We start from the raw sequence: 11522 nt of genomic DNA on the forward strand, positions 1-11522 counted from the left end.
CTGAAGAAAAGATTAAAGTGATTCGTGATTGTATAAAGGCCACATCAGATAGACAGAAATCCTACTCGGATTTGAAACGGAAAGAGATCGAGTTTCAAGTCGGGGATAAAGTGTTTTTGGAAGTATCCCCATGGAAGTAAGTCCTTAGATTCGGTAGAAAAGGCAAGCTTAGTCCGCAGTTTATTGGACCTTATAAGGTGACCGAGAGAATTGGGCTGGTAGGATACCGATTAACCTTGCCTCATGAGCTAGAGAAAATTCATGATGTATTCCATGTATCGATGTTGCGCCGCTACCGATCTGACCCCTCACACGTGATTTCACCAGAAAAATTGAAATAAGCGTAGATATGACCTATAGGGAAGAATCGATTATGATTTTGAATCGAGAGGTCAAGAAGTTGAGTAATAAAAGAGTAGCACTAGTAAAGGTTTTGTGGCATAGATGCGGAGTCGAGGAAGCCACGTCGGAACCCGAAGAGATTATGAGAGATCAATACCTGAACTTATTCACCGATAAGATTTTCAGGGACGAAAATCCCTAAGGGGGAGAATTATAACAGCCCGATTTTAGGCTTAGTCGGACACTGGTTTTGAGACCACCAATCTAAATTTGGAGAAAGTATTTTATTATTATTTTAGAGTTATAGCATGTCTATATTAGTGCATGAAAAATTTGGTGAAGTAATTTTAGCGTTTATGAGTTTAATTGCGAAAAAGGACTAAATCGCATAAAGTGAAAAAGTTTCAATTTGATAATTAAGGGTGTTAAATTGCCATGTATCATAAATTGGGGGTCTTTAAAGTGAAATTAGGCCATTTTATAAGTGATGGCCGACCAAGGGACAAAGAATTCAAATAGTCAAAGGTTGGGTAGGTGTTGGTGGCTTACTTGACAAAATAGAAATAAAATAAAGAAAAGATGATATCACTTTATCATCTTCTTCATCTTCACAATTTTCAGCATTAAAAAGGGGGTTTAGAGAGCCCAAAATATCAGCCATTTGTATCTCTTGCAAGTAAGTTATTTAGAAGGTTATTCTTGATGATTTTTGTATTTTTGGACCCCTTGTAACATGAACTTTCCAATAAGAGGACTATTTTGCAAAATGGTTGAATGTCTAGGGTTTTACCATGAGAGTGTTCATGATTTTTTCTAAAATTTCATGGAAGAAACTGAATCATGGTTGTGAAATAAACAACTTTTGTGAAGGGATTTCTCATGAAAACCCTAAAAAGGACCATTTTTCATAAGTTGTAAAATAGGTGATAAATGTGTGAAATATTGAGAATTTTGGGGTGCTTCTAGTATAAAAGGTAATCTTCTAGGCTTGGTTAGTGAGAAAATATGATAAAAAATGATTTTCAGACCTAGGGGTAAAATGGTCATTTTGTGAAAATCTAGGGGCAAAATGGTCATTTTACCCAATTATGAATTTTCGAGTGTATAGAGTAATATGCTGATGAGATAAATGAATTTCTATCATTTTAGATCAATAATTAAAAAATTCAGGCATAGACTGGGGAAAAGCGAAGCAAGTGGACTAAGCCGAGCTAGTCATCCACGTTTTGTAATCCGAGGTAAGTTGTATGTAAATAATACACCTATATTGTTATTAGATGTGTTTGAATTGATATAGCATAAATTGTTTGATTGTGGAAATTATTATGTATGATGAATATTGAGATAGTAGAACTCTCATTTGAACCTTAGGAAATAAATCGGATATTCATGCCATGACATTCAGGTTATTTTTATGCTAGTGTCAGACATGTCTGTGACATGCATCGGCCATATTATGAGAGCCATTTTAAGACCATGTACAGAACATGGCATTGGCATTAAGATGAGAGCCAGTATAAGACATGTCTGGGACATGCATCGGCTACGCGATGTGTCAGTGTAAGACCATGTCCGGGACATGGCATCGGCACGTATAGAGGTTTCTTTGTAAGACCATGTTTGGGGCATGGCATCGGCACGTATAGAGGTGCCAGTGTAAGACCATGTCTGGGACATGGCATCGACATAGATATGTGAAAGCTAGTGTAAGACCATGTTTGGGACATGATGTCGGCCTTGATTTCGATAGTCAGTGTAAGACCATATCTAGGACATGGCATTGACTTGATGGATGGACCAGTGTAAGACCATGTCTAGGACATGGAATCGGTATTATACCCTAAGTTTGAGGCTTAGTGAATATACGATAGCATTTCAAATGGTTCAACGGTGAGAGTTACAGATTAAGTTAAATGAGAAAAGTATAACAATATTGTGAATGGTATAGGTTCCTATTTGAAATGTATGAGATGTGACCTTAGTATATGTTATGTGAATTGTATTGGATAGTGACGAGTAAGTTGTGCTTATGCCTGCTTTTCTATTAAGAGCATGATGATGACTGGTAAAGTTGTTGCTACATCTATTTTCGTGCAACTTACTAAGCCTTATGCTTACCCTGTTTCTTTCCATCTTCTTATAGTGCTGTATATTTAGCTCGTGGATCAATAGATGTTAGAGGCATTGATCACACTATCAATCGAAGCATTTGGTATAATTAGTTCTTAAATTTTGATTATGGCATGTAAATGACTCTTTGATTTTGTTTTAGTGTTATATTGTTTTGGGGCCAAATGTGTTGGCTTGCTTTAATATTTGACTCATTTTGTACAAGGCCATAAAAAAATGGCTAATATTGAAAGTTATTATATGAATGCAAAGTAGTCATTCGTGAATGAGGAATTGTTGTTATGGTTGAATACATGAATTCATATAGACTTTAACTATGGTTGTTGTTATCTTGTGTTTCAGGGTGGCAAAGGGTTTGGTAGATAGTCCTATATCGTCCGCAGGGGTAGACACACGGGCGTGTGTGACACACGGCCAGCCCAATGGGTGTGTTGTTCATTTGTGTGTCCTCTGAACGTAAAACTTTCAAGTCAATATGCATGGTAGTAAACACACGAGCGAAGACACGGCCGTGTGTCTCAGCCGTGTCGATGACACGGCCTCTGGCCACGAGCGTACGCCTTGGCCGTGTGCCCCTTATTAGATGCTGACGTCAGAAACAAAATGTTAAGGTTTTAGGACACGGGCTAGGACACGGGCATGCCATGGCCGTGTGAGGGACACATGCCATAGACACGGGCGTGTGTCAGGCCGTGTGAAAACCTCTTTAGGTTCAAATTTAGAATTTAATTCACACGGGTATGGGGCATGGGCATGTCCCTAGATACTTAGGCCATGTGATTCACACGGGCCAACAACACGACCATGTTATAATGACCACACGGGCGTGTTACCCTTCCACACGGGCATGTGCCATGTTTCAAGAATCATTTTTATTAAATTGATCTAAGGACTCGAGTTGGTTCCGGGTGGTCTCCAATGATTGTTTGAGGCCTCATAGGGCCGTATTAAGAAGATTACTCAAAATAATCGTGTGCATGTGTTAAAGTTTGGTAATGCCTTGAAGACCGTCCCGAGGTAGGGCACGGGTGTGGGGTGTTACAATAAACTTGTATACACTTTAGTCATATTAATCCATTTCTATTATAAAATTTATACATATCAAGAATAATCCTATACCAATGCCGCAAGATTCATGAAACCGTATTCAACAACTCACAAGGTGAATAAATCCGCAGCATCACATACACATATCATCCCTAGCATAGTAGGATTTTGTAAAACTTTAAACCCTTTCAAAATTTATTACTTTCATTTGCATTTCATTACTTTTCATTTTACTTACTTTCTTTAGCTTAAATAACAATAACAATTCAACTCATCATTCCATTTTTCATCATTTTACACTTCATGTATGAACTTACTATTTCTTTACCATTCCACACTTGTTTCATATTCTTAACACACAAGACATAAGCATATCATCAACCATAGCCACAACATAGTGCATTTAAACATAGTTCTTTTGAAATTAGCCACATGATAAACCATTTCATAAGAAATTACATAATTTAAACCTTACCACTCTTTCATGAAGACAAGCATATTTTCATTTGGGCACTTACCATTTCAATGAATAACTTATAAGTAAATGTAATACAATCCATCCAATAGCTTGGTCAAAGGCTAAGCATTCACACCAAACATGTTAGCAATATAAGCATAAGACCTAGGCAATTTACTCATGGATGATCACAACATTTAAACATGTAACATACAAATATATCATCCATCTCAACTTACATTTATCCATGTATCACCAATTCAATGCAATTCATATGTGAACATGTCTTAGTTCGTATTGAACTCTTACCATTTCCTTTTAAATCATGCTCGTTGATAAACCATAATTTATACATATTTCTATCCCATGCTTAGCACATTTTATGGATGATTTTTTTCGTTAAAATTGGTGAATTCGATGCTCCTAATGCCTTAATTTCATGTTTTATACTTATGTGCTCGCCATTCGTCTAGCTCCTCTATCCATAGCCTTCGTTCTTCACGAATGTGTCCTCTATCATTTCTGGAACATGGCTTGTGAACTTCTTTGAAACTCAATTTCTGCAAAGTCATATTGTCAGTTTTAGTAGATTGGTGTGGACCATTACCTTCAATGTTCGATGTGATGCCAGAATTAAGAGCTTGAAGGGTGATCGTTTCGTCTCCCACACGAAGTGTAAGCTCACCTGTGCCAACATCAATAATTGTTTTAGCATTTGCTAAAATGGGCCTCCCTAAAATCAAAGGGGTGTTATTAACAACAAAATCAACGGGAAATATGAACTTATCTACTTTCACTAATACATCTTCAATAATACCCGTAGGAAATCTTATAGTTTTATCTGTCAATTGAATGCTCATCCTAGTTTGTTTAGGTTTCCCAAGACCTAGTTGCTTAAACATTTTGTACGGCATGACGTTAATACTAGCCCCTACATCAGCTAATGCACGATTCACATGTAAACTACCAATTAAGCAAGGAATTGTAAAACTCCCTGGATCTTTCAATTTGTGGAGTAGTTTATTCTGTAGAATAGCAGAGCAAACTGCGTTTAGTTCCACATGCGACGCCTCGTCCAACTGCCGTTTGTTTGCTAAAAGCTCCCTTAGAAATTTCATTGCATTCGGCATCTACGACAGAGCTTCAATAAACAGTAAGTTAATATGTAATTTTTTAAAAAGTTTAAGGAATTTACCGAATTGTTCGTCTGAGCAGTCTTTCCTTGTCGCATTAGGGTATGGAACACGAGGTTTGTATTCTTCATTCACCGCTTTGTTATGACTTACCTCACTTTTATCTTTACTCACCACAATGTCTTGCCTCGGTTTTGGCTCAAGCTCAACGACTCCTTCGTTATCTTGAATATTAATTGCGTTGAGTTGTTCCCTTGGGTTAGGTTCGGTATTACTTGGCAAAATACCTTGTGGTCATTTGGAGATTAGATTGGAAAGCTGGCCTATCTGAGTTTCGAGCCCTTGGGTCGACGCTTGTTGATTTTTAAGTGTTGTCTCAGTGTTCTAAAAACGAGGTTCCGACACCGAAATAAACTTTGAGAGCATCTCTTCAAGGTGTGGCTTCTTTTCCTATTGGTAGGGCGGTTGTTGGTAGCCCGGAGGATGTTGTGGTCTTTGATTTCCTTGACCGCCCCACGAGAAATTGGGATGGTTCCTCCAACCTGCATTGTAAGTGTTACTGAATGGATTGTTTTGAGGTCGAGGATTATTACCCATGTAGTTTAATTGCTTGTTATCCATGTTGTGGCCATAAGGTTGGTATTCCAAATGGTTTGTTCTATCGCTACTTACTTCACACTGCATTACTGGGTAAACCTGTGAAGAATTAAGAAAGCCATCAATCTTTTTATTTAAGAGTTCTACCTGATTAAAGAGCATGGTGACCGAATCAACGTTATAAACGACGGCTGTTTTCGTTGGCTTTGTCCTCATGACTTGCCACTGATAGTTATTTAGTGACATCTCCTCTATAAACTCATAGGTCATCTTCCGGTTTTTTATTGTTGATGGTTCCGCTCGCTGTTGCGTCAACCATTTACCGAGTCGAAGGATTCAGACCATTGTGAAATGTTTGTACTTGGAGCCAAAGCGGTAACCCATGGTGAAGGCACCTTCTCAAAAGGTCCTTGTATCTCTCTCATGCATCGTAGAGTGTTTCTAAGTCCATCTGCACAAAAGAAGAGATATTATTATGTAATTTTGCCGTTTTAGCCTGCGAAAAATATTTTAGTAAAAATTTCTCAGTCATTTGTTTCCAAGTAGTAATTGACCCTCGTGGTAACAAGTTCAACCACTGGTATGCTTTATTCCTCAATAAAAAGGGAAACAACCGAAGATGAATGACATCATCAGAAATGCCATTGATTTTAAATATATCGCAAAATTCCAGAAAGTTTGCTAAGTGAGCGTTGGGATCTTCATCCTCCAAACCATCAAACTGAACAAATTGCTGTATCATCTGAATAGTGTTAGGTTTAAATTCAAAAGTATTTTTAGCTACAGCAGGTCTAACTATGCTGGATTCAGTTCCTGTTAAAGACGGTTTAGAATAATCATACATAGTGCATGGAGCAAGATTTTGATTAACCGAAATTGCAGGAGGTAGCTGATTGCCTTGGTTTTCAGCCATCTCTTCGGTTGGGCGTTGAGTATCGTCTTCTTGCTCATTCTCCGTGTATCCTAAGCTGTGCCTTATTTCTCTTTGGTTTCTACGAACTGTACGATCGATTTCTTCGTCAAAAAGTAAGGGTCATGATAGGTTTCTTCTAATCATAAATTATAAAAACCGGTTGGGCGTTGAGTAAGGGTCATGCCAAGAGAAGGAAAAAAGTAAATTAATAAATAGTAATAATAATTAAATTAAATTAAATTAAATTGCAAGAAAAATAAATGGCTAAAGTAATAAAAATTGAGCGTTCTTAATATCTTAGTTCCCCGGCAACAGCGCCAAAAACTTGATTGCGAGGTTTCGTGATAGGTTTTAAATATTTATAATTACTCGTTCTTGGACTAACTATTATCGTGATGTAGGAAAGTGTACCTATCGAACAGTAGTATAGTTTTAGCAAGACCGGATTGTCAAACCCAAAGGAACTAAAACTACTAGTAATGACTGTCTTTTTATTATCTAGCCTAAGAATAATGGGGTTTTATTTTAATTAACTAATTATCTAAACTAAGAATGCACAGAGAAAGGAATTGGGGAATTGCTTTTGGGAAAATCGATTGAATGAAGACAATACCTAAGGAAAAATCCACCTAGATATTACTTGTTATTCTGGCATCGAATCGGACGATTTATTCATTTAACTTGTTCCGTAGAGATCCCTAAGTTATGTTATTTCCCTATTCAAGACTAATAATGTCAAATCCCTAGATTGAATAACTGAGACTTTTCTCTAATTAACATTCTAGGCTTGCATTAACTCGATCTATGGATCCTCTTATTAGGTTTCACCCTAATGCGGCAACATCTTGTCACCCTATTTCTAGGCGCGCAATCAACTTCGCTTAATTATGATAAATGTACTCTTAGACAGGGTCTATTCCTCCTCTGAACAAGAGCTTATCTTGAATCAGCATCCTGGGATATCAAAACAAGAATAAAGAACACATAATTAAGAACAAGTTAAATATTTATCATACGATTCAGAAAATAATAACAAGATTCGTCTTAGGTTTCATTCCAATTAGGTATTTAAGGGATTTAGTTCATAACTAAATAAGAAAACATCTCAAAAGAATACAGAATACAAACATAAAGAAAACCCAAAACTCCTGAAGGGAAATTTAGGAGAGATCTTCAGTCTTGACGATGAATCCGGCTTCTGAGATGGATCAATCGGCTTCCTTGGAGTAATTCATTACTCCCCCTTCTCTGTCTCCCTTTTTCTCCTCTTCTAGGGTGTATTTATAGGCTTTGGAATGCTTAGAAGCCCTCAAAAATGGCCTTTTCTAAATTGGACTTAACTTGGGCTCGGTAGGGACATGTCCGTGTGACACGCCCGTATGCGATTACTTCAGGCCGCGTTCGAGCCTGTTAGAATGGCACGGCCGTGTGCTATGCCCGTGTGAGTCGTGCCCGTTCTGCCAGATTGACACGGCTGTGTGGTCTACCCGTGTGAGGAGGTCCAGGCCATGTTGATTTCATACTTTGATGCATTTTCTCTGTTTTTGGCCCGTTTCTCGTTCCTTTCGCTCTTCTATGCTCTCCTAAGTGTAAAACATGAAATTAAAGCATTAGGAGCATCGAATTCACCAATTCTAATGGAAAATCATCCATAAAATGCATTAAACATGGGGGAAAAATATGTATAAATTACGATTTATCAACAATTCTTGTTATTATTATCTGAATTGTATGATAAATATTTGACTTGTTCTTAATTATGTGTTCTTAATTCTTGGTTTGATATTCCAGGATATTGATTCAAGTTAAGCTCTTATTCAGAGGAGGAATAGACCTTGCCTTAAAGTACATTTGTCATAATTAAGCGGAGTTGGTTGCGAACCTAGAGATAGGGTGACAAGACTTTGCCAGATTAGAGTGAAACCTAATAAGGGGATCCATAGATTGAGTTAATGCAACCCTAGGGAGTTAATTAGAAAGAGATTTCAATTATTCAACCTAGGGTTAGACGTTGTTAGTCTCGAGAGAGATAATAATATAACTTAGGGATTTCTACGGATGAAGTGAAATGAATAAATCGTCCGATTCAAAGTCAAATAACAAGTGAAGTCTAGGTGGATTTTTCATTAGGTATTGTCTCAATCAATCGAGTTTTCCAAAAGTAATTCCCCAATTCTATTTTCTGTGAATTCTTAGTTTAGTTAATTAGTTAGTTAAAACAAACCCCATTATTCTTAGGCTAGATAATAAAAAGACAGTCATTACTAGTACTTTTAGTTCCTTTGGGTTCGACAATCCGGTCTTGCTAAAGCTATACTACTGTACGATAGGTACACTTGCCTTCATCGTGATAATAGTTAGTTTCAAGAACAATTCATTATAAATATTTAAAACCTGTCACGAATACCACGTATCAAGTTTTTGGCACCGTTTCTGGGGAACTAAGATATTAGGAACACTCGATTTTTATTACTTTAGCCATTTACCTTTACTGCAATTTAAATTTTATTCTAATTTTTATTACTAATTCTTTCTTTTCCCTTTTTCTAGCAGGTTCTTAAAGTTTATGACTAGAAGAAACCCGTCAGGACCATTACTTTTTGACAGTGAGATCGATGGCATAGTTCACAGAAACAAAAGAGAAATAAGGCAAAGCTTAAGATACACAGAGAACGAGCTAGAAGACGATATTCAAACCACAACCACGGAGATGGCTAAAAACCAAGAAAATTTGCTACCTCCTACAATTACTGTTAATCAAAATCCTGCTCCGCGCACTATGTATGATTACGCTAAACCTAATTTAACAGGAACTGAGTCAAGTATAGTTAGACCTGCTATTGCTGCAAATAATTTTGAACTAAAACTAACACAATTCAAATGATGCAACAGTTTGTTCAATTTGATGGTTTGCAGGACGAGGATCTCAACGCTCACTCGGAAAATTTCATAGAATTTTACGATATCTTCAAAATTAATGGTGTTTCTGATGACGTCATTCGCCTTTGGTTGTTTCCCTTTTCTTTAAGAAATAAGGCTAAACAATGGTTGAACTCGTTACCACGAGGGTCAATCACTACTTGGGAAAAAATGACCGAAAAATTTTTGTTAAAATATTTTCCACTGGCTAAAACAGCCAAATTATGTAATGATATCTCTTCTTTTGTGCAGATGGATTTAGAAACACTCTACGATGCATGGGAGAGATACAAGGACCTTTTAAGAAGATGCCCTCACCATGGGTTACTGCTTTGGCTACAGGTTCAAATGTCCCATAATGGCCTGAATCCTTCGACTCGGCAGATGATTGATAACTATCAATAATAAGATACCTGAGGCGGCTTACAAATTTATTGAGGAGATGCCACTGAATAACTATCAGTGGCAAGTTATGAGAACAAAGTGACGAAAGAGCCGGTGTTTTCAACCTGGATGCGGTTACTATGCTATCTAACCAAGTAGAACTCTTAACTAAAAAGATTGACGGTTTGTGTGGTTCTACTCAGGTACATCCAGTGTTGAGGTGCGATTAGAATGGAGGAGGAGCATGCACAGAATATCAACCACTCAACCCTAGCATCGAGGAGGAACAAGTTCAATATATGGGTAACAATAACTCTAGATCCCAAAATAACCCATATAGTAACACTTATAATGCAGGTTGGAGGAACCATCCCAATTTCTCGTGGGGCGGTCAGGGAAATCAAAGGCCACAACATCCTTCGGGTTTTCAACAACCACCCTACCAATAGGAAAAGAAGCCGAACCTTGAAGAGATACTCTCAAAGTTTATAATGATGTCAGAAACTCATTTTTAGAATACCGAGACAGCACTTAAGAATCAACAAGCATCGATCCAAGGGCTCGAAACTCAGATTGGACAACTTGCCAAGTTGATTTCTGAACGACCACAAGGTAGCTTGCCAAGCAACATAGAATCTAACCCAAGGGAGCAACTCAACGCGATTACTAGTCAAGATGAGGAAGGGTTAGTCACATCTGAACCAGAACCAAGGCAAGAAACTGAGATAAGCAAAGGTAAATGTGAGGTAGACCACAATGAGCAGAAACCGGTAAGTACAGAATACAAACCTCGTGTGCCATACCCTAATGCTACAAGGAAAGACCACTCAGATGAAAAATTTGGTAAATTCCTTAAACTCTTAAAAAATACATATTAACTTACCGTTTATTGAAGCTCTATCGCAGATGTCAAACGCAATGAAATTTTTAAAGGAGCTTTTAGCAAATAAGCGGAAGTTGGACGAGGCTTCGCATGTGAAGCTAAACGCAGTTTGCTCAGCTATTCTACAGAATAAACTACCCAACAAACTAAAAGATCCAGCGAGTTTTACGATTCCTTGCTTAATTGGTAGTTTAGTTATTAATAATGCATTAGCTAATTTAGGGGCTAGTATTAACGTCATGCCGTACAAAATGTTTAAACTACTAGGTCTTGAGAAACCTAAATAGACTAGGATGAGCATTCAATTAGTAGATAAAACTATAAGATTTACTAGGGGTATTATTGAAGATGAGCTAGTTAAAATCGATAAATTCATATTTCCCGTTGACTTCGTTGTTCTAGACATAGAGGAGGATAGCAACGCTCCTTTGATTTTAGGAAGGCCCTTTTTAGCAACTTGTAGAACGATTATTGATGTTGGCACAGGTGAGCTCACATTTCGTGTGGGAAACGAAATAATCACCCTTCAAGCTCACAATTTCGACAAAAAATCGAAAATTGAAGGTGATTGTCTAAACTGTTCTACTACAACTGACAATATGGTGCAACCTACTTTGCAGGAAATGAGTTTGAAGGAAGTACATGAGCCATTTTCAAGCAATAGTAGAGGACATATTCACGAAGAACGAAAGCTACAAATTGAGGAGCTAGATGAAT

At 37.4% G+C, this 11522-nt stretch overlaps 2 non-coding genes across 2 annotated transcripts; one reads left to right on the forward strand and one right to left on the reverse strand.

The window, feature by feature from the left end:
* The first annotated feature begins 6083 nt into the window (after nucleotides 1-6083).
* Nucleotides 6084-6189, forward strand: LOC121211526 (small nucleolar RNA R71). The gene has a single exon (XR_005906750.1). It is a non-coding gene; the product is annotated as a small nucleolar RNA R71 (small nucleolar RNA).
* Nucleotides 6190-9757: 3568 nt separating this feature from the next.
* Nucleotides 9758-9864, reverse strand: LOC121211796 (small nucleolar RNA R71). The gene has a single exon (XR_005907014.1). It is a non-coding gene; the product is annotated as a small nucleolar RNA R71 (small nucleolar RNA).
* Nucleotides 9865-11522: the final 1658 nt, after the last annotated feature.

This window comes from Gossypium hirsutum, chromosome A12 (assembly GCF_007990345.1).
Source record: "Gossypium hirsutum isolate 1008001.06 chromosome A12, Gossypium_hirsutum_v2.1, whole genome shotgun sequence".
NCBI classification, from domain to species: Eukaryota; Viridiplantae; Streptophyta; class Magnoliopsida; order Malvales; family Malvaceae; genus Gossypium; species Gossypium hirsutum.